The sequence below is a fragment of the Peromyscus leucopus genome, chromosome 6 (genome assembly GCF_004664715.2).
Source record: "Peromyscus leucopus breed LL Stock chromosome 6, UCI_PerLeu_2.1, whole genome shotgun sequence".
Lineage (NCBI taxonomy): Eukaryota > Metazoa > Chordata > Mammalia > Rodentia > Cricetidae > Peromyscus > Peromyscus leucopus.
Window position 1 is genome coordinate 98,090,637 of NC_051068.1, and position 25,006 is coordinate 98,115,642.

The following is a 25,006-nucleotide window of genomic DNA, read 5'->3' on the forward strand; positions in this document are numbered from 1 at the left end:
TATACACATATATCTGTTCTTACTTATAACACATGGTTATAATATTATAACTTCCAGGATTTGGTAGCTCACAGATATTTCCCCAAGTTTTCTATTGCTCATTGCTGGATTTTGTTTCGTTTGGAATTGAGTCTTTGGCTGGCACATATTCAGAGCAGAGAGCCCCTCATGAACTTTTGTTAGCCCACTACAACAGTTGATATGGTGACATAGTTGCAAAGTGGAATGCTATGCTCAGATTTTGCAGGAAATATTCCAACTGTACAATGAAAGATTATACAAATCCACAAGGAGCATCCAATCAATCAGTGTTGTGTGAGGGGAAGGCAGCCGGTTGCTGAATTAGCTTCTGCTGGAATGTGTTCATGTGTAACATCCCACTGACTGGATGACATCACAACAGCTTCAGGTCCTTGAAAGTCTTGAGGATGATTAGCTGAAGGAATTGGCTATTTCTACCAATCATAACCCGGCAGAGCTGCCTTCATAGTTCTGGAGATATGAGAGAAAGAGGGAGGGAGGGAAAGACCGACTCCAGCTAAGCAAGAGGCTCAGCAGCAGTCGCAGCAGCAGACAGGAGCAGCTGGTATTCCGGTGATTAAATAGTTCTCATAGCCTTTTTGCTGTACCCAGTCTGCTCCCTGGTGTAATGCTCGTGTCCGAGAAGGAAGCTGCATTTTAACGGTGTGCTGAACAGAGGTCTGAATCATTCCAGCTGGCTGCTTGTTTTGAAAAGGACAATGTGTGTATAAATAAAAGGACTGCTGGAAGAGTTCAGACACCAGCCCCGGAGCTGAAGAGTGCTCCCGGAATCCTGTTGAGGCAGATGGCACAAACTGAAAGCTCCGCTAATTAACCTGGAGCCAAGTCAACCTGAATTCTGGATATCTCATTTCCTAACTCCGGATAAATTCAAGTTAGCAAAAGAAAAAAAATATATTGAGATGCTTCTCTAGGTAAGTTACTGCCCTAATTTGTTGAAATTGACAATGACTGGGTATGTGTAGCTTAACTTCATAAACAAGTTAACCGCACTAAAGTTTTGTGTGTGTGTGTGTGTGTGTGTGTGTGTGTGTGTGTGCGCGCGCGCGAGTGCGCGTGAAAATTTTATATAGAAGGAGATACTTTTAGAGCCAAATTCAATCTCCCTTTCTGGCATGTGTGTACATACTTGTCAGTATGCTTTATAGAAGTTATATTTGCCCTGTAAATAGAACATGCTGTCCTGCTCTGTAAAAGGAACTACAACAGCAAAATAATTTTAAACACTTACCCCGACATTTGCACCCAAAACCCTTCCCTTGATAATAGATTAGTCGTGATCCTACTGAAATCACCAATTTTGCAAACTCAACCTTTATAGTAACTGTGGCTGGTGTTTTAAATGTTACCTAGGAAGTATTACTGGGAACATGGCATGCAAATTGCTCAAGATAAGAATTCTTCTCCTTGAGACCTGAGATTTATATGTTCTGTGTCTGTCTTGATGGCATTCTTAAGAGAAACAGCTGGCACACACTGTATGACACAGTCATACACTGTTTATAATAAAATAGATGTTATCCCCTAGCTCCTGTTATAAATGAATGTCATATTCATATTCTAGACTGTGAGGACATAAGCAAGCTGCTCAGTGTCATACCCACACACACCTCCAAAGTCCCTTGGACAAAACAAGTTGGAAAACAGGAGATGTTTAAAGTTGATTTTAGTTAGCATTCCCAATATGTATGTCAGAAGAAATTTAAGTTTAAAAATATTAGCAACTCTCTTCCTTTTAACTTGTCCTAATTATAAAATGATAGTTTTCAGTTTCTGTAATAGTGTTTAGAAGTGATGTGTTGTTTATTATGATAGACTCTGTTCTGAACCTTAATTAGCTCTGAGAAAGTTTCATCGGTTCATCATCTCCTTTGCGTGCCTTCATAGTGTCTTTTCTCAGAGTCTATTCATTAACTTAGTGTCTTAGTTGTTTTAATATTAATTATGTACCAAGATATTGACATATTCCTATAATTCAGGCTTTAGCTGGCTACTTTCTTGTCAACTTCATAGTTTAAATCCTGTATTACTTGGTATAGGAGAAAACTGGGGAAGACAGAAGTTATTAAAATTGCTTGAGTTTCTCCCAAACCAGGTGACAATGACTTTCCCTTAAATGGCTTTAATGGGTTTTATTTCAGATAAAAATAACTATTTTCATCTTTTTACCAGAATTGTTCCAGGTAAACATAGGTAGAAACATAGGTAGTAAAACCTACTTTGTTTTGTTTGCTTACAGGAAGCAAGTATACATCAAGCATACACAATCCCTGGCCAGAAGGATCTAAGTCTCTGACCAGTACTCCTAAAAACATGTGTTGAATGAGAAAAATAAGCCATTTATGTTTCCCTCAGTACAGAACTAGACATTTGAACTCACTGTGATTGCTGCTGTTTTTCAGTAAAGAATCCTATGGCAACCTTAGGAGGCTAATGCTTCTATAATATGCATATGGACAGGGAAAGATTTTGGGGAAACCTAGTGAGAAAACTGCAATGTGTACTGCTTTCAAACTAGAGCATGAAAGTCACCCTTGATGGGAAAATACAGACACATTTCAGGCATAAGTCTTAGGTAAAAGAAAATTTTATAAATATTTATTACATTTTATTTTTAACAAATCAATGAGAAATCCATCTGAATATAAGTATGTAGAACATAATTTTGCCTTTTAATATGTGAAAATCAAAATAGAAGTTCATATGGAATACACCTATATATATTCACCTGAGGAAACAAGTCTTAGATTTTATCTGGCATGAAAACTTACATCTGATACCTACTTATTCTCCCTCCAAGAAGGCATGCCATGATCATATTAAAAAATACCTCGAATCCTTAATTAATCTCAATACCAGAAGTAGTATTTTTTAAATGCTACTAAATAAACGTTTTTAATCCAAACAAGAGTTGTTGCCAAGAAGTTTAATGTATCTATGATCTCCTCCCACTTTCTTTATGAGTGGGAAAGTAGCCTGTGAGAATAAAATCCCATAATACTCTATTTCATTTAGTAGCAACTACTCTGGGAGAACAGAGAAGCATTTAGCATACTGTGTTCAAACTAGAAGGTTCTGGCTGATGCTGCCTCTCCAGATTTGGAAAGCAGCTGGGGAAACTTATAAAGTAAAGCTAGAATATCAGTCTTGGCTGTCAGCCAGGCCTGAGGAGCTATACACCCAGAAGGCTAATTTTTTTTTTCTGGGCTGAAATTTATTGATAATGCATTATGTTTTAAGTCTAACCTGTACAAACCAGAATATTTCAGGAACAAATATATTGTCAGACAAAAGCAAGACTGTAAAGTTGCAAAGGTTTCTTCTTTATCAAAGGTTGCTAGAATAAAATCATGTATACAGATGAAACCATATATATGCGATAAACCCCATAAAACACAAAACGTCCTTGGAATTAAAGGAGTGATGAGCTGCCTCATCCAAGTACCAGCTTGGAATGGCAGAGAGATCAGAAGTGCTGTATATGGATGTGTGCCAAAACAAAGAACTTCAAGGTTTTATTCAAGTAACCAGCCTAGAAAAGGTCCAGTAAAAGGAGAGATACCAAAGACATTTATGGTGTTGTGGCTAGACAGGAAAAGGTAAACTCTCATTCCTTATGCACCCCGGATAACAAGCCAAAGGAGATGTTGTCTGGTATTTATTTTAAGTTCACAAAGCGAGAGAAATGGGTCAGGTGCCAGACACTGCGCTGTTGCCTTCGGCCATCACGATGTAGCAGGCAGCCGACCTTTCCTTAACACTTGGGAAAGTTTTAGCGATGCCGTGATACCAAGTGTTAAGTGCGCTCATCTTTTGACTTGCTTTCTTCAAGCTTCAGCATTTAGAGCAGTCAATGATAATGAAGAACTTATGCACACACAGTGTTTGCCAAGCTTCCTTTATTTAATTTCTAAGGGCTGATACTGCATAGTAGGCTAGACAAAAAAATTTCTTTAAGCAATAATATTGAATTGATAGATTTCACCCCCCAAACTCCAGATAGTCTGATAATTAATATCAAATTCACTGAAGTATCAGATATCTCAAAATAAATAGATTTTTTGAGATGAGAATAGTTTTGAGATGAAAAGAGTAACTCCCTCTACATTTATACCTGTAAAAAGTTGTACAAATATTACATGATACATTTATTTCCATTGTGTGTTTATGATCTGTTGTATCCCTTAGTATGAAGATAGTTCAGTCGTGACACAGGTTATAACCAAATGACTTACATGATGACAAAATCAACAATGACTTTCTTGTGTCCTTCTGAGTTAATAGAAATATATTGTATTTTATAAGTATTTTTTTTAAAAAAAAAACTTATATAAGACATTGTGTGAACTGTAAATGAATAATCATTATTAATTACTTGAAGCTAAGGAAGTGCTTGTGAAAACACACAAAGTTAAAACGACTTCTGGCCAAATGCTTGAGAATATTCCTTGATGTATTCAGGGTATTTTTGAAAACAAGATAGATAATAATATTATTAGGTTTTAGAACTGAAATTTTTGTTCCAAAATCTTACCCGACTATTCATAAGGATCTTTGTTTGAAATGATTGAGAAGTGCAATAAAGAAAGCAGAATTTAACAAAGTAACAGGCATAATCACATAGCATAAACACCTCAGGTTCCTAAGTTAGAAGTACTGAAATCCAGTTTTTCCCATCAATGTTTATAGGCTTTTGTTTTTCTTTTCCATGCTTTTATTTCTTTCTAGCGGTGTTGAGACTCAAACACAGGGATTTTTACACACACACACACACACACACACACACACACACACACACTAAGCACGAGGTCTATTGCTGTTACCTCTAGTCCCTATTAAAAATATTTAATAATCTTCGACTATAACTATGTAGAGGTTGAAAGTCAACAGACCGGGTTCAGTATGTTCACGCAAAAAGTAAATGTAGGTCTACATTGCCTCAGATGCTTTCTTTGCCCACACTGTCTTTTCACCTTTACTCCACTTAGTCTTTCTTCCCTTTATTCTTCATTTGCATTGATTCTGTCCTCCCCTGCTTTTCTTTCTCTCTGTTTCCCATTTGTTCTTCTTTGCTTCTTTCTGAACGCCCCTCCTACTCACTTTTGCCATGACGTGTTTAGTGCTTCCTTACGTAGCTGGTGGGTAAATCACTCATGTTTAACATGGCAGCACATATAATAAAGACCTGGTGTGAACACAGAGTAAGTGGGAAATGCACGGAGAAGTTAGTTAAAGCAATAAGGAGGAAAGTAAGATAAAATGGGAAATTAGCATCAGAAAAGTAGCTCTCAATGTAACTAACAGCTCTTCTCCTGCTATGTTCACAGGCAATTTACTTTTCCAAATACTTCATATACAGTTCTTTGTTCCCTGTGCATATGCTCCCGCAACATATTTTCCCACACCAAATGCACTATAGAGTTGAAAATAAAATAATAAAAGCAAATAATCATTATAATTGTTGTTTAAACAGCCATTGTTAATCATTTTTATATTTAGTAACAAACATGCTAACATTCACATGCAGCCCAAAGACCAACTGCCATGCTAATGGGAGAAGACGATGGGAGGGAGAGCTATTGTATACATTTAGATAGTTTGGCTTGACTCCATTCCTGAATCAGAAACTCAATTGTAGACTGCTGATCCACAAAACTTGTCATATTTCATCAGACTTTTCTAAAGAGTTCTTGATGCACTGAATAGTGTTTCACGCCTACATTAAAAAATCATTTAAACCTCAGAAATAAATATAGCAACACTAGAGACTAATACAAGGGGAGGAAACAGATGCAGTGATGCATATGCTCCTAACAAATGCATATAAAAGTCTTAATTCTGTTCATTACTCTAAAGTGCAAGTGAATAATTAGAATTAGAATTTAAATTTGATCTGCTTCTCAAACCATCTTTTCATAAATTTTTGTCATTACAAAGAAGAGTTCGTATATTCTAAAAGGTAAAGTAAAAACAAAAATTTATGTGTAAATTATATTTATTCAATCGCTTCAAGTATATGGTTCTTCATATCTCTGTTTGAAAAGAAGCTTCCCTCAGAAAAAGGCATTTTTCTTAATAACCACAAAAATGATGTAAAAACTGACTAACTGAAGTTGGACTCAATTTAGTACTTAAATACTCTATCCCTCTATCTTTTCATAGTTCTCATTTCACGGAAGAATAAAAAGGCTTTAATTTTTTTTCACTCATGTTCATAGTGATTATGATAATAAGTATTATTTTCTTTACTATGTAATAGATGCTATTTAAAATAGTAGAACAAATAATACCCATTCTCCTGAGGATTATATTCTGCTGGGAGAAATGGAAGTGGCCATGAGTCCTCTAAAGATGAATAAAGGTGAGGAATCAGAGGTATACATTGAAAATTAGAGATAGAATACTCTTCTAATAAACCTTCACACTGACAATCTATTTCAAAGTTGAGTGCTGAACTCAACAGGATGATTATTTTTTCTTCATAGGAAAAACTGTGATTAGTGCTAGCAATTTTTTTTTATAATATACAAGATGGAAGACTAGAATTTGTCTCTGCTTATTGGTTATCCTTCCAAGTTCTGATGATTTGCATGGAGGGGTTTAGGCTAAGGCACAGATTGTGTTATTTCTTGGAGAATGGGAAATTTACCCATGTAATTTTACAAAATAGAGTTTTCGATTTTGCTTCTATTGTTTTCAGTTCTGAGTACTTAAAAACTAATATCAACATAAATTACCTTAGACCATGTTTCCATTTGTATATTCTAAAAGCTAATGATATTGTTGAAACATGAGCAGTGGAAGAGCTGACTTCCCATATTATTTCCACAAATTGGTAGGAGAATGAGAGAAAATTCTAAACATATCATTCAGTTACCTGAGTGGTGGAGTTAAAAAATGATCCAGAAGGATAAGTATAATTGCTGAATATGGAAAAAATATTACTATCACCAATTACAAAGTATTTCAAGCCCAATAAGAGGCAAAACTGGAATAAGTCTATTTACTATATCACTAACACTGCTTTAGAAGGCGTTAATGAAATCATAGTGTCAGTACCAAGGGAACGATTATCAATAATCCTGTTTAGCACAGATCTGACATCATTTGGTCTGTCTGTCAGTCTCAGGTTCCTAAGGCCTTTTACTCTGTACAGTCTTTTCTTTAATACTGACCCAGGCACCACTGTTCTGTCCCATTTAGTTATATCCCAGGGCCAATTACCTCATGGTATAATTGTTATTCCTGTGTTAGTCCTCCATTCTAATTTAACTTGAGCTTTCTAGTGGTGAGAATGCTTAGAGAATACACAGGGAGTATGGTTTTGATTAATAAAAAGCGTGAGGAACACACGGGAGCCATGCCATGTACTAAGCAGTGCGTCAAATGGTGATACTTGAAGAAAAGGTGCTACAAAGGACCAGTATAGATGCATTTCTTATTGAAGGTATAAGTGTTGTATTCTGGGATACCTTCAACCTAAGATACGAAAGATAGAGGGAAGGTGTTTCTATATAATATCAAGAAAAGTGGTACATTCCAGAAATTGTTGAGATTGTGCTCAATCAAATCAACCAACACAGATTGATCTACCCAATTGGAAAACAGAAAAAGCAAGTTCTTCCTTAAAGAACAGTTATATGGTGACTTCTAAGTTTTCTTACTGCTTTTCATGCTATGATTTTAATATAAAACAGTTTCTCAGTAAACACTCTATCTACCTAACTTTAGTACTGAGCCTAGAATTTCATGGAAGTGTTATTTGTATAGTATCTAACATCTTTGGAAATATGAAATGATGAAAATAATGTCTATATGAAGACTGAATTTTTTAAACTTAAACATGGTGTTTTGTTGGTCCTTTGAGACAGTTCAGTAACTAAGATATGCAAATAAGGACATTGATAAAAATATCTGTGCTTTCTATAAAATTTTAGTTGTTCATATAAATTATTTGAATAATTTTGAAATGTAAACTGTATTAAGACCTACAGTCATGCAAACCATAAATTAGTTTTAAAAATAAATGTCAAGATCTAGCATGAGGTATCAAAACAATAACTTCTAGATCACTCAATATTGGTTCTAAGTCTGGCTAGCACTTCTTGTGAATAAATCATCAGAAGATTAGTAAAAATTTCTGTGCCAAGATTCAGGCCCTATGAATGGAGGGATAATGCCTCCTTTGTAGAATTGCTAGAAGGTAAAATGTAAAAAATAGATTTTAAAAATACTAGCAAATTTGGAAACTTCAAACATTTCAAATTAATAGAATTAAGTTTTAATTACAGGCATCAGTAATCTTGCTTTGACATGTAGTATAGTTTTTGCTCCTCTTTAAAGTAATCCTTGAGTGATGGAGGTTGGCAGTTTCCAATCTCTTCCCAAAGCTCTTCACTTGGAAAAATAAGGTATAACTTACCATACTCTCTACTATATTTGCATCAGTATGAATATTGATGATTTAATAAAAGGGTCAAACTTCATTGATGAATATTTTAATATAAATTCATCTTGACTTTGGAAAGTAACAATGTAGCATACAGAATAAAAAAAAAAAGCAGAGTATAGATCAGAGTCAAAGCAATTAAGAAAAAGCTTCTAATAATCTGCCTTGATGCCCTGACATAGTGGAGTAGAAGATGTACATGCAAATTGAAGTAATGAAGAAAACAAACCTTCTGAAAATGAAGTAAGAGAGAATAAAAAAAAATGAAGTGATTCTTAGTCTTGTCTTCTATCTCTCCAGTAGGTTAATATATTAAGTGGGAAGAAGATTCTTTCTAAATTTTCTTTTCATATTTCTGTAGTTACTCAATGAAAACCTAAGATATCTTGCTTAATCACCATCTCTTTACTACTCATACCAATATAGTTCACAAGTTTATATTACATATTACTGCTATTGACCTGGACTGAGAGTAGAGTGATATAACTATATTTTTTAACTTACTATGTATTTATTTGTATATCTTAAACTGATCTCATTCTTCCAAACCTAAAATAAGAGTACTTTAACTCCTAGTTGTCAAATACATTCTGAAGATGACCATCATATTTTACATTTCATAACTGTCCATTTTTTAAGTAAATAAAACTTGCTAAGTGATGGTTTTGGTGCAGGCTTATTATATTTAATGCATCCACCATTAACTTCACTAACAACTAACAATACTAGATTTCAGTTTTTAAGTCAGATAGTAACAGATGAAACAATGTTATCTCTGACAAATAGTCAAATTATTTTTTCCTGACACATTTAATTAACTAATTTATTTTACATTCTAACTGTAGTTTCTCCTCCCTCCTCTTTTCTCCTTCCCTGTCCCCACCTCCCCTTTGACCCCCGCCCCCCGAACATCTACTCTTCTGTTCAGAAAGGGGCAGGCCTCCCATGGGTGTCAACAAAGCATGGCATATCAAGTTGCAGTAAGACTAAGCTCCTCCCCGTGTATTAAGGCTGGGCAAGGCCATCTAGTATGAGGAATAGGTTCGCAAGAGCCAGCCAAAGCATTAGGGACAGCCCCTGCTCCCATTGTTAGATGTTCAAAAAGTAGACCAAGCTACACTGTCATAAAGAGTGGTTCTTGATTTAGACTCTGTGAGCTCCTAAAAGTCCAAGTTAGTTGTTTTCATTTGCATTTCCCTGATTATTAAAGAGGGTTAAAGAGATCAGCCCTCTGTAGGATGTGGTGTTGTTGAAGATCTTTTCCTATTCTGTAGTCTAAATAACAGAATTATTGAAATTACTCTAAATCCCTTCTCATTAGTTTATGTTTTCTTTTTCTTTCCAAGTTGAGAATGTTAGTGCTTGTATTAATTTTGGGTTAAAAGATAGTTTCACACCGAGCGGTGGTGGCACACACCTTTAATCCCAGCACTCAGGAGGCAGAGGCAGGGGAATCTCTGTGAGTTCAAGGCCAGCCTGGTCTACAAAGCGAGTTCCAGGAAAGGCGCAAAACTACACAGAGAAACCCTATCTTGAAACAAACAAACAAACAAACAAAAAGATAGTTTCACATATTACTTTCCATGTTATTTCCCATTGATGATCAAGCTGACATTGCATTGTGTAGTATGTAAAAAGTTATAAGATAAAATATAGAGCAAGTGTATGAAAAATAGTAAAAATACTAATGTAATCAAATGAAGCATGTTTTCTCTGGTTACAGAATTACCCAGATGGTACATAGCAAATTAAATACGTCAAAGGAAGACACAGTGGATACTACTATGCTAGAAAAAAATCAGTAAAAAATATTTTCTATTTTACTAAATTTCTTCATAAGCTTATTACTAGACAGTGAAAAATACATTTGTTGTTGTTTAGAGAAGTAATACAGTGTAACAGCAATGGGAAACAACAATGTTTTCCATTACCAGGATTATGTAGCCTTCCTCAGGTGACTTCTCTAGGCATTGTACTCTCCCCATATTCATTCTTTAAGTTTTTACATAATTATTTCGTTAACTAGAATTTATACTTCCTTATACACAAAATAAAGAGTGTTAATTTAGCATTTATGTTCAGGGGCCACATGCTCATTCAGTAACGTTGAATGTTACATAAACATCTTCTTGATAAGGCCACATCACCATGAAAAAAATAAATGAAAACTCATGAGATCTTTCTCTGCAGTGCAGAGTTGACTCTAGTTATATTGCCCAGATTGATCTACATGTTCTCTGGGAATCTTCTATTGATTACTTTAGATGACTTTACATTGGAATTCAGTGGTGGAGAAGTAATAGCTGGAGTTAACTTTAAGAGAGAACAATCTTTAGTTAATTATGATGCTGGCAAGCTTCATTTATAATGATAAAGTAACATATAACTTCAGAAAGAAAATTATTAAAATAAAGCTTGTAGGAGGTTTCAAATATTATTATAATAATTTGTAAATAAAATTGTAACACCATTAGAAACACATGGAAATCATATAACAAAAAGGCAATTAAAATAAATTCAGTTACTTTTATAACTTGCATTTTAAGAAAGATCCATATGATTTGTTTGAATGAAACTTCTATATTAAATATCATATATTAACTTTTTCATTCCTCTCTTCATTTAGAAGTTTTGAGGTTTCTATATTCTGGCGTCATTGGTCTCTATCTTTTAGAGACTTGGCAATACAAATACGAGAGCAAAGTGAGTGCTTTATATTTCATGGATCACAACCTCTGTACTAGTCTTCAGAGACAATTAACAAGAATACAAATCAATACACCTTGGAATAATGTCTTCTAAAGAATGAATAGTGAGCTAGACCAAAGCAAGCTTCAGTTGGTGCCAATCACCTCATTGCCATTGGCTATAAGTTGAATGAACTTAAGTGTCCAGAGAAAGGTGATACAAATGAAGACACTATTTATTTAAGTACGGAATTGCTCATGTCATTCCATCTCTAGCCCTGGACAGGATTTCCTTTCTGCTTCAAGTCTCCCTTTTCTCTCTGTTCTTCAAAGCAAAGCCAATTATTCTATTTGTTATTAATTTATTCATAATATCTTTATTTATTAATTGGGTATTTCATATCATGCACCCCTATCACACCTACTTCCCAGTTCTTCCAGGTTTTAGATATTATTTGCTTATTCATTCTTTTTGTTCATACTAGTTCATTTAAAAATTTAACAAACATACATAGTGTTAGAATTAATTATGGTGTTTTTGAGCAATTGATTAAACATTTTCTAACCTTCTAAAAATCCTGCTCTGACGAATTTCCTTCCTCTCTGAAATCTCATGGCACTGTTCTGAGTGATCTCACTGGCTGTTAAGTATTTGTTCCTTAAGACATCAAAATCAGCATTTCTATGAAAGCTTCCCTTTCCATCTCTCTCTATACTCTCCCAGCTGTTCTCAGCTGGCTCACCACTCCTGCCTCCTCAACTTAATTCTACCTTGATTTCTATATTGGTTTTCTAGTCTACCAGCCCTCTCTTAGAATTGCAAAGTAGATGATTCTTTGTATCTCCAGAATGAAACACAGCATCAGGAAGTTGGGTAGAAATGTCTGCAGCTCTCCTTTGCTTCATCTTTTGTATTTCTTCACTACCAATAACCTATATCAGCTGTTACCAGGGCCATGGCGTGCATCTGTCATCTTGCTAGCCTCTCTCTTCTTCATGATGTTACTCAGCTTTGTGAGTTTTCCCTACCACGAATCTTACAATTTTACCATAGACGTTGAGTTTTCTTCCCACATAACCAGTAACCAAGTTTCATTTCTTTTTGCATGTCTGCTTAGTCTTACAGAGACATTACTACTTCATCCTCAGCACATTTTCTCCACCTGTGTATGGCTGTGTCTTCCTTATGATTTCCCTCATTGTGTGGTGCTCTAGTTGCTTTAGTACCTGAGTGTGTCACAGGATGGATTTCTTATGATATTAAACAAAGGGGACATGAATAATCCAAGGGAAAATCTATACATTACTGGGAAAGGCTCAAGTCTTGGAGTGATTCATGATTCATATTTTCCCTCTGTAAAATCAATCAACAACTAATGACACTTCTCTTTTATTTTGATGTTGTTGTTGCAGGGTACATAAGCACATGTGTGTTCATAGCTGTGTGTGTGTGTGTGTGTGTGTGTGTGTCCAACGCCAGTGTGCAGACACATGCATGTGGATATTAGAGGACAAATGGTGGGAGTAAAGTCTCTCTGTCCACTGTGTCAATTCCAGCCATCAAAGCCTAGTTCTCAGGATGTCAGTAAATACCATTGCCCACTCAGTCATCTTGTTGGCCTTGCAACTATTTATTATATGACCAAACAAAAATAATTTATGTGAGAGTATTCACAACCTCTCTTCCCAGCAAACAATGTAAATCAATCACTGATTTTGTTTCCTCCTAAAATAAAAGTCTAATTGTGCTCTGAATGGAGATTAACAGATCAGTACAGTAGTCTCAGAAAAAGGATGTGAAAAAAGTGAGAGGGGAAAAAAGAGGAAACAGAATTGAAAAATATGTTGTTGTGGGGATGTCTCCAGAGTAGCTTGAGGTAGAAAAAAAATTAAAAACAAATAGGCTATTCCGGAACTTGCTGGATCCTGCCCTACCTGTCAAACAGTCCTTGGTATAGGGGAGTGATGATTGAGAAATAATAGACAGAAAAAATAGAGATGTAGACATAAAAGAAAAAGACAGTGGCACAGGATAGCTTTGGGAGGGCTCTGGGTCAATACTACAGCAGCCCTGAGTTTATTTCTAGCAGCCTTTTTATACCCAAGACAAAGGGAACAAAAGAACTTCCCCTGGCAAGAACACCATGGTTCAAGGTATAAACAAATGTTAACACCTCCTTAATTCTCAAGACATCTCAGGTAATCACACCTTTGGTAAAACATCCTGTTATCCAGCCTTGAAGAATAAATCATCTGGTAACCATTCCTTTGGCTAAACATCATGTGATTCAGCCTAAAGGGTAAAAACAAGCTTGAACTCTTTGACCTTGAGTCAAGATGGAATCAAGCCACAAACTGGTGTCACTGTGGGCTCCTACTGGGACTGTTGAGATGGATTGTTGGGTAAAGGTGTTTGCTGCCTAGCCTGACACCCAGACATTGCCCTGTGATCTCAGGGCTTGTGTTTACATACATGCATGCAAACATATACACAAAATAAAACAAATGACAAAACAAATTGAGAAGTGTCAAGTGTCATTCTGTTTCGTGAATTAGAAATATTCAAAGTTGTTTTGGAAGGTCTACCTAAAACCTTGTATGTAAATGCTGTTAATTAATTTGTTCTTTTCCTTCACAGACAATTTTCAGAACCATTTTAAATTCTTAAGAAAATTGTTCAGAAGGTATAGTTTCCTCCACAGTTCACCCAATACTATCAACCTTGATAATAAAACAAGAGTGACTCATCACCACTACTCAAAGTGCATCATGGTGTTGGAATTTGTATGGTTTTACGGATGCTAAAATGGTAGTGTACAACAGACTACTTTCACTGCTCTCACCATCCCTTACCTCCCCTGTACACTCCTTATCCCTTTCCATCGCTGCAACTAATAATCCTTCTTCTGTTCCCATACTTTTTCTTTCTCAAATTTTCTCATATGTAGTACATAAACCATGCAGCATTTTCATATAATTTATTTTGCTTAGTAACAGATATTTAACGATCTCCTCATATTTTTTTGTGTGAATTCACAAATCATTTTGCTGCTGAAGAGCAGCCCATTGTACAGATATGACGAAGTTGACCCTCTTACCTATAGAAAAGCTTCTTGGCAGTTTCTACATTTTGTAAACTATAAATAAGGCTTCTATTAAATATCCATAGGCAGGATTTTGTTGATTTAAGTTTTAATTCATTTGATTTGAAGCAAGAAATATCCCTTTTGGTGAACAAATTAAGACCATTATTAGTTTTGTGAGAAATGTTAAAACTGTCTTCCAAAGTAACCGTATCATGTTTCATTCAAAAGCAATTAAAGCGATTAACCATTATTTCACATCTTCCCAGTATCTGGTATGGTCAGAAGTTTGGTTTTAGACTTGGGCACTAAATGGTAAGTTGTGGTATCCCATTGCTCCTATGACAGGTAACTCGGGATGAATAGAATGTGAAGTACCTCTCAGTCATGATTATCTTTACATGTTCATTCATGAACATTCTGTTTAGTGCCATTTTTTTTCCCTTTAAGTTGGGATTTTTTTACTGTGAAATTTTAAGAATTATCTGTATGAGTTTTTTTTTTTTTTTTTAATATCAGTTATGCCTGCTTTAAAATGCATTCTTATAATGTGTACTTTTCATGTTCATCCTTGACAGTGACTTTCATGGAGCAAAAGTTTTTATTAAAATAGCTTACCAATTCCTTGTTTCATAGATTGATGCTGCCCTCTAAATGCACTGTCAGAACCGAGGGCATACGGATTTTCTCCCATCTTGTACTCTAGGAGTATTATAGGTTTGCTTTTTACCTTCAGGCAAGTGTACAATATGTTTTAAAGTGATCCATTTGAGTTCATTTGGGGGAAGTGTCTTTGGTCTTTGTACACAATACTTCACGTATTCATGTCATTTGTTCTGGAACCATTTCTTGAGGCGACTTCCTTGTTCCATAGATTTGCATTTGTTTCCTTGTCAATGAACAGTTCTCCACAGAGAGTTTGTTTAGGAACTCACTATTTTCTTCTATTGATCCTTTGGTCTGTTCTTTCAGTAGACACTATCACAATTACTGCACCTGTCTAGTGAGCTTTGAATTTTGTTTGCTTCCATTGTTCTGCAATACCAAATGGTCATGGATCATGATTGGTATACAGTGCTGATGATTTGCAGAAACAAACGGGAATTGATAACTGAATTCTCAACCTTGAGTTTCTTGGTGGCACTTCTATGGAAAACTTTAATAAAATAGTGACATTAAAGCTACTGGCAGCAGGCTCAAAAGAAAGTGAGTATAATACTGCAAAAGATTTTGCTGCACTCTGAAAAGGAATGGAGTGGTGGAATATGAGGTGAGGGATACATGTCAAAAGCAGCAGTATGCTGGTGTGAACAGTTCAGTAGAAGGGGAAAATGTGACTGTAGCCCAGCAGGGTGGGGCAGTATCTCTTAGCAGCATCTTAAATGAGCACACCTTGATCAGGTACATTGAACAAGAAGCATACTCTATCCAATGGGAATATGAGTGAGTGTGTACAGTGTGGGCATGCATGTCTTTGATACATTCTCTGTCACATAATCAGCAGAGGAGAATGGCCAAAGGGCAAGAAATGTCAGAATTGTGAAGATAGAGAAACATAAAAGAAAAAAAAATCTATGAGAAGCTGCATAAATTAAAAAAAAATGTATGAACATGAATTCTAGTATTAAGGAACCAGCTAAAGCCAGGGATCATGAATGTAAAAAGCCTGGGATGTTTCTTCTGACCTCAAAATCACAAGCACTGATTTGCTGAGATGTGGAATCTGGACAGTGTTCTTGTTCAGTAAAAGAATGAACAACAACGGAAAGGTTTTGACTGCTGGTGAAATGGAAAAAAAATCAGTGATTGGGCACATTAGTTACAGAGTGAAGAGTGTGATTCCATGAGTTAAGATGAAAAAATTAAAGAACAAATAACTCACAGGTGCTCTGAGTTCTCAATGCTGCTAAGGTTTGGTTGATAGGTGAAGTGAGGTACTACCTAGGGTATTGTGGCTTGGTAGTACAATGTGTGGTATTAACACAACAAACTAGCTGTAGATACACATTTATTCATTTTAATACAAACATTGGGCATATGACCATGAGACTCAGTGGCAATGGCAGAGAAAAGAGAAGAGCATGTAATAATAGAACCCCAAACAGAAGTACAGTGTTAGAAGGATCATCCACATAGTTACTTTAGTATCCCAGTGACTACATGAAAAGTGGTGCTTTCTAAAAGGTTAGATTTTCAAAAGATACTTGAAAAGGTTAAGTTTGAAGGGTTGTAAACAAGGCTTTGCGTGATGACAAGTTTAGGTTTGAGGCACCCAAGCTCCATTGTTCAGTTTTGCATGGCAAGCACTTTACCAGCTGAGCCAATTTTCTAGCCACCACATATTCTTTCATATGACTTGCAGTCATATGTACTTATATTTGTTCTTAAAAAAACATTTTACATCATTTACTTTTAGTGTATTTAATAAGAGCAACAGAACTATGTATTTGATGCTTTCTATAATCCGACTTTGTCTAGGCTTCTTTTTTCATATATCTATATCATTCATATATGAATTCACATATATATATATATATATATATATATATATATATATATATACACACACACACAGTTAGGTTGAAATAATTAGTGAAATGTGTGTTGTTGTTGTTTTGCTGATTTTATTTTTGAGGTAAAGTCTCACTATGTAGTCCATGCCAGCTTGAAACTTATAAAGAGAACCTGGATGGTCTCAAAATTTTGCTTCTTCTTCACTAGTGTCCTAAGTACTGTGATTATAGATATAAGTCATCACGATCTTTTAAACAGATCCTATCTTTATTTTATTTATACTCTACTGTTTTTTGTTTGTTTGTTGTTTTTCATGTTTTCAGTCCAAGGTTAAGTCCAGGAAGGGCCTCATGCATGCCAGGCAAGCACTCCACTACTAAGCCAGATTACCAGCCTCCCCCTGCTAGTTTTGATGTTGAAATCTCAATAACTCTCTTCTCTGTCTCTTCTCTCTCTCTCTCTCTCTCTCTCTCTCTCTCTCTCTCTCTCTCTCTCTCCTCTCCCTCTCCCTCTCATATTCATAGTATGCATATTTGATTCACCCACACCTGATGTCAATTAATAATTTGAACTTCATCCTAAAACAATACAGTGTTCTTAGGACAGTTTTATTCTGGTTTACCCTTGTCTTACTTTAATGCTACATTTTTCTTCACAATTTTTTGGAATATTAAAGGAAAATTATATCTAAAGAAAAACTCTTACATGAAGAAAGAATGAGTTTATCGTATTTGTGCACATTTTACCCAAGATTATTCATTGCATGGCCATTAATGATCCATTATCTCTCAAATCATATGTAAGGCAGCTGCAGATGAAGTGGTATTTTTCCCAAGTCTAAGATAATCAATAAATTATAATGGAGGCACACCATTTTGCAACTCTATAATCTACCCAGAGAAGCAGAGTTTAGCATCGTGAAAGCCTGTTTACTAATAAATCATAATACCACCCTGAACATAAATGTAGCCACAATTTCAAACTACTTCAAATATAATTCTTGCATCATAACTGAGAAGTGAATTGTATGATAACTCACATCATAGCACACATATTTTTGTGTATGCATTTTATATTAATTTTATCCTCATCCCATCATTTTAAGGCTTCATACATTATTTAAAAATATTAAAAGTGGAGGCCATTTAGATGAAACAATGCTTAAAGACACTTGCCACCATCCCTGACATGACTGTGTTTGAAGCTTCCAACTCCCCTTAGAGCCCTCAGACTGGAAGAAGAGAACTGACTTCCAAAAGATGCTTTGATCTTTACTTAAACACAATAGTGCATGGTGCATGCATGTATGTGGTACAAGTACACACACACACACACACACACACACACACACACACACGCACGTACAAATGAATGAATAATAAAATTGTTTTAAACACTTTATGTATTGATTATTTAAATAGACCTAGAACTTTAAATCACTTTTTTTGTTAATTTATTGCATGGCATGTTCATATAACATTTAAAATGTAAAAATGGATTTCAATACAAGGAAAATGCATTTTATGCTATATCTTTAATAAATAAAATAAGACTTATATATAAATTTTAATTGGAATCAATGTGTGGGAAAATTAATTTCACCCAAATTTGATTATAGGTTTGTTCTCTTAAGGAAATCATGCAGGTCTGGAAAGTTTACAAAAGTTAGCTATGTATCCAGGAAAGTTGTGCATTAAGAAAACTGTGAAATGTGTCTAAAAACGAATACAAGTTCAGATGTAGAAAACCACACAAATGATATACAATTAGCTGATCACTACAAATGTTTCAAATAGAATTGACTAAAATGTATTAGGTATGAAATTAAGACTCAATTGGTGTTTTAATGTTAAGACTCCCTGATCTCTCCTAATGCGAACAACAGGACAGCATAGACTTCTCAATTGGAGATGCCTTCACTCTGTGAACTCATTGAGTTAGTGGATCCTTTCTCTTTAATCTTTATATGGAGAACAGGTGTGATTGGTCTAGTCTTGCAGTAAAAGCAAGAGAATATTGCCATCTTGTGTTGAGAGATTTAGGAGATCCCAAGGTTGTTTAGAAATAAGTCCTTATTTTTTTAAAATGTCTTTTTATTTAATTTGTTGTTTGTTTTACATCCATATGCATTTCCCCTCCCTCCTCTCCTCCTATCCCCTTCCTCTCCGCCCCCCCCCCCCCCCCCCCCCCGCCGCCCCTCCAGCCCTCAATCTACTTCTGTCCTGTTTCTGTTCAGAAAGGGACTGGCCTTCCATAAATATTACATGTCAATAATCAGGCCATTGTTTTCCAATACTGCCAAAACAAATGCCAAAAGGATTTACTAGTCTTCTTTTATAGAGCACTTGTATGACATATTGCTTGGACTGAAAAATATTTATTTTATTTTAATATTTTGCTTATTGTTTTGATGGCATAATTTATTTCCATCATTGTCCTGTGTATTATACAACTTCAGTAAAGATAATGTGCTTATAATATGTTACCTCCTACATGTTTATATATCCATTGATTTTATTACAAAAATAGCTTTAAATATTCTTGACTTATTAAAACTTAAAGAGGACACTGTGGAGCGTACCCCATTACACTGATGAGAATAGCTTTATGGTCGTCATGCAGCCTGGCTCTGCCTAGTGAGAGGTTAATTTACTTTCCTCAAATCCTGCAGTATACAGAGCAAAGGACAGACTGAGAAGTACATTGGAAAAAGATCCCTAGAAAATAGCATAACTAGAGAATTTATGATTCAAGTAGGAAGGACAATGTACATCTTATTGCATTCATGGTAGACTGAGTGAGACTCAAAATAGCTTCTAAGATAATAGTTACACTTAAAATCAGGTAAGAGTTTAGATATCATTTTTACTTTTCAAGTAAAAACTAAATTCTGAAAGAAAATCCAACAATATTAATACAATTCTAACCTCTCTGTATCGCAGGCGACATATGAAAGTACAAACAGAGGCAGCTTAATGACAGCCTGTATCTTCCTTCCTTTTGTCACAAAAGCAATCATGTCAGCCCCTTTATGATGGGCAGGCAGTAAACTGGGTGTCCTGGCTTGTCGGCCTACCTGTAATCTCACTGTCTTGGACTGCACTATTATGTCCCACAAGGCCATTGCTGTGGGTCTCCCTGTGGAGATCTAGAGTAGACGCATGGTTACTCCCTTTCATTCCCAATGACCTGTTACCATCACGATCCTGAGTAAAACTGGGAAATCAGCACAGACAAAAGGCTGTATGTGTGTTTGCTGTTCATAAAGTAAAACCTGGTTAGAGATGGCAGGGACTAGTGATAAATACAACTTAAGGTTATTTCTAAATATGCCTCTACATACATAACATCTGACAAATTTGCACTCATCAATCATAATGCAGGCACCAAAATATCCTACTATTAACTAACTAACTTTGAGACAATTTGGTGTGGGTTATTGTCCAATTTTCTAAAACATAGACTTAATCATTGTTGTAGTGAAACATTTTAAATACTATAAAAAAACACTGATTGTATTAAATATTATTTCAGATTTACTGTTTTTATAATTCAGTATTATATTGTGCTTAAAGAAAGGGAAAATATCTGACACTGAGAGGAAAAACAATCCATGGAGTAGGCTATAGAAATATACACACAATTTCATTAGGAAAACTCACAAACTAGTTAAAGAAACATTTAAGGGTTTTCCAAAATGGAATATAGAGACTACATGTTCCTGAGGGATTTGGAAGTCAGTAGAGGATACAATTTTACTGTTTAAAGCAAATTCATCAAGCTAATTCCTGTTTCAAAGTTGTTTGCCTATGTTCTGTTGGCCACTTATATAAACAGTATATCATTCTTACAGAAAATTCAATAATACACAAGGTAAAAGATAGAGATAATGTGTTGGTGACCACACTCCTAAGTCTCTCCGAAGAAGATGGATTCATATATAGAAACAGGAATATAAACATTCCTAAGGATTTTCGTTTGTTTGTTTGTTTGTTTGTTTGTTTGTTTTTGAGACAGAGTTTCTCTGTGTAGTTTTAGTGCGTGTCCTGGATCTTGCCCTGTAGACCAGGCTGCCTTAAACCCACAGAGATCCACCTGGCTCTGCCTCCTGAGTGCTGGGATTAAAGGCATGTGCCACCATCACTTGGCTGAATCTTATATTTCCCAAACTTAAGATTTGATCTTCTTTTCCACTGTTCTCTCCATAAGAAATGATGATATTTGAATTGGAATTTAAGTTAAAGGAAAGTGAATAAGTTGTTACTAATTCTGAAGGTGTGTGTGTGTGTGTGTGTGTGTGTGTGTGTGTGTGTGTGTGTGTGAAATACTGGATAATCTGCGAATCTTCAGAGAGTTGAAGATTTCCCTCTGGGTAAATTACACTCCCTAGCTTCATGACAATCTATGTGAAATGTGTCAATTGAATTGTACTGCACTGTAGGCTGCACTGTGAGAATACAATGGAGACATACTAAAACAATGAGCTTTTGTAAGCTCCTAAGGTCTTACCCAGGCTGGATTTCTAAAAATGGTTAACAGTAGACCATGCCTAAAGAAAGGAGAAATAAGCCTCCTCATTCCACAATTGCACATGGTTCACAACTTTAGTCCAAGAAGCAGGTAACAGAATTTCACAAGAGTAATGACATCAACAAAACCTTTTCAAATAGTTAAGATCAAATGTGAAGAAAAAAAGTTAAGGCTCTTGTTTAATTACAGATGCAGGTGACTATAATAGGAAATATAGGGAGCTGAAGATGAGTGAATTAGAGATAATTGGAATATTCTATATAAAGCTGCAAACTGAAATAAATCCAGGCCAGGGACTCTGCACACAGAGCAATGATTGTGTGTGGAGCCCTAAGACCAAGAAGAATCAACATGTCATTACCAACGAAGGCAGAAGTGTGTGCTACTTGCAGTCCACAGTGAAACATTACTGCTAGTTTTGAAGAGTGTGGAAGAGAAAGATTGAGAAGTTTGGATCTAAAGGCAAAGAAGACCTATACACTTCTCAGGCACAGTAAAGCAAATGGAAAATTTGTTGAAGGCCCCACCCTCGAGGTTTAGAAATGTTCATGGAAGGAGTGCACCCACTTTCCTAGGTGATTTTGAACCAGCTCAATCACCACTCTGTAAATCATATGGTTGGACCCTTTAGTGATCAGAGCAGGCTTAGAGAGGTGAAAGTTAAATAGTAGATATAGAAACAAAAAACTGGTGATGCAAGAAAAACATTTTAAATTCTGTTTGTTTGATGATAACTAGTTGTGTCATAATCCCAAGGAAAACAGCAAGATGAAGATGTGTTTGCTGTGTAATCAATCCATAAAAAACAAATCACATGTCATGGAAAGCACAGCAGGGTTTGTTAAACAATCTTCATTTTATTTTAACATTCTGAGTTTCCAAATTGTTTTCAAAATGCTTTCAGAGTATGAAAAACACACAAATTTTTTTCAGAAAAAAAAAACAGCCATATGAATTTTTTTGGCTTGAATGTTGATAATACATTTATTATCCTTTTTAAATTTTTTTTTAAATTTTATTTTACAATACTATTCAGTTCTATATAACAGCCACAGATTCCCTTGTTCTCTCCCTTCCTGCCCCCTCCCCTTCCCCCCAGCCCACCCCCCATTCCCACCTCCTTCAGATCAAGCTCTCCCCTGAGGACTGGGATCAACCTGATAGACTCAGTCCAGGCAGGTCCAGTCCCCTCCTACCAGATTGAGCCAAGTGTCCCTGCATAAGTCCCAGGTTTCAAACAGCCAACTCATGCAATGAGCACAGGACCTGGTACCACTGCCTAGATGCCTCCCAAACAGATCAAGCCAACTGACTGTCTCACCTATTCAGAGGGCCTGATCCAGTTGGAGGCCCCTCAGCCTTTGGTTCATAGTTCATGTTTCCATTCGTTTGGTTATTTGTCCCTGTGCTTTATCCAACCTTGGTTTCAACAATTCTCGATCATATAAACCCTCCTCTTTCTTACTAATTAGACTCCCAGCGCCCCACCAGGGACCTAGCCGTGGATGTCTGCATCGAGATTCCTCAGTTCTTGGATGGGGTTTCTGGAACAACTATTAGGGTGTTTGGCCATCCCATTACCAGAGTAGGTCAGTCCCGGCTGTCTCTCGACCATTGCCAGTAGTCTTTTCTCCTCCACTGCTGGTGGGAATGCAAGCTTGTACAACCACTTTGGAAATCAATATGGCGCTTTCTTAGAAAATTGGGAATCAACCTCCCACAAGATCCAGCTATACCACTCTTGGGCATATACCCAAGAAATGCTCAATCATACCACAAGAGCACTTGCTCAGCTATGTTCATATCAGCATTGTTTGTAATAGCCAAAACCTGGAAACAACCTAGATGCCCTTCAACTGAAGAATGGATAAATAAATTGTGGCACATATACACAATGGAATACTACTCAGCAGAGAAAAACAATGACATCATGAGGTTTGCAGGCAAATGGATGGATCTAGAAAAAAATCATCCTGAGTGAGGTAACCCAGACTCAGAAAGACAAATATGGCATGTACTCACTCATAGGAGGATACTAGATGTGGAACAAGGATGACTGGACTGCTACTCACATCACCAGTGAGGCTACCTGGAAAACAGGACCCCAAGAAAGACACGGAGAAATGGATGAGATCTACATGAACAGCCTGGACATGAGTAGGAGCAATGAAGGGCGAGGGTCGAGGGAATGAGAGCAGGAGATCCTAGCTGGATCAAGAAAAGAGAGGGAGAACAAGGAATAGGAGACCATGGTAAATGAAGACCACATGAGAAAAGGAAGAAACAAAGAGCTAAAGAGGCCCACAGAAATCCACAGATACCGCCATATGAATTTTTTAAAAGTATTATATATATAATCTTTTTGGATGATACAGAAAAGAGGAACAAAACCCACCTTCAAGACAGAAGTGTCAATATTATGTCTAAACAAGGAAGCATGCCTCTGTACAGCAATTCTAGTCATCTGTGGCTTCCATATAGCTTGTTAATATGAAGAAAAAACAAAGGGCAATTAGAGAATGTAATTGTCATGCATACTGTGTGATTAATACCCATACTCTACATTAACTTCTTAAGCATAAGCTTTAAATAATCCACAATTAAAAAACATAAAAAAAAAATAAAAACAGATTTTTGGACACAGAACTAAATAATGAAGAGAGGAAACTAAAAGCAGATTAAAACAATAGAGTTTAATTGTTTGGATCCTGATATGAGGTACAATCTGAATTTGCACATTTATATGGAAAACAGTAGGTTCTTTATAAATGCCCATTTGTTGAAGTGTGGCAAGAATACCTTACTTCTTACACAAAGGGGAATCCAAGGTTACATTGAGTGTTTGGCTGGTCTGTACTGGATTCTAAATGCCCTCTGTCAGCATCACTCCTACATTTACAGGAAACCAGGCAGATGTCACTGATCTGCCCACGCTCATCTGGAGGTCCCACAAGAACTGTCAGGATTGTAGGCATCCTTAAATTAGACACAGGCAATTTAAATCATTAGTCCTGGTTAATTCTTGCCCCTCTGTTCTGTAGACTTGACTATTTAGTCATTAAGGATATAACTCAAAGATGCAATCTTCAGTCTAAAAATGAGTTTCAAGTATTGACTATTGGAGGGTTAGAGTGATAGCTCACCTTGACCATAGGCAGTGTTTCTACTGTATCTTAAATTTCACATGGCAAACAGAGCAAATGCCCATGCAAGCAGAGTAGTATTTTTGATGTCCTCATTTTTTAAAATAAATGAAATGATTACATATTTGCCACATGATTTCCATAAAAATACACTGTATTTTAAAAATCATGGTTTTTCTCCACTTTAAAAATAAGGCCCAAGAAAATAATACACACACACTTTATGTATCTGCAAGAAATAGTGATAAAAGAAATTGCCTGACATTTGCTCTTCTATTTACTGACTTCCCTTCATAATCTTTTGAAGTGTGAATATAGCTGATAGCTCAGAGCTATGTACCTAGTATAATATGATGGTACTGTATAATACTGGAGTGGTAATGTTATCATTATGTTTGAAAATGGCACTTTTAGGAGTTTCCACTAGTAAAAATATACACTCTGGGCACTAAAATAAATTTATATTATGTCAGTAAAAATGGAAGAAATGTCAAGTGTATAAAAGTTAGGAAATAATCAACAGGTTATTTACCAGAATAAAAAAGAAAAGATTATTTT

At 35.8% G+C, this 25,006-nt stretch overlaps 1 protein-coding gene across 1 annotated transcript in view; it reads left to right on the forward strand.

Moving 5' to 3' along the window:
• Positions 1-328: 328 nt before the first annotated feature.
• Positions 329-25,006, forward strand: part of Ndst4 (N-deacetylase and N-sulfotransferase 4) — a 307,351-nt gene continuing 282,673 nt past the window's right edge. Inside the window, exon 1 of the mRNA XM_028859117.2 lies at positions 329-956. The gene's annotated coding sequence lies outside the window, so the exon portion shown is untranslated. The remainder of the gene's footprint in view (positions 957-25,006) is intronic.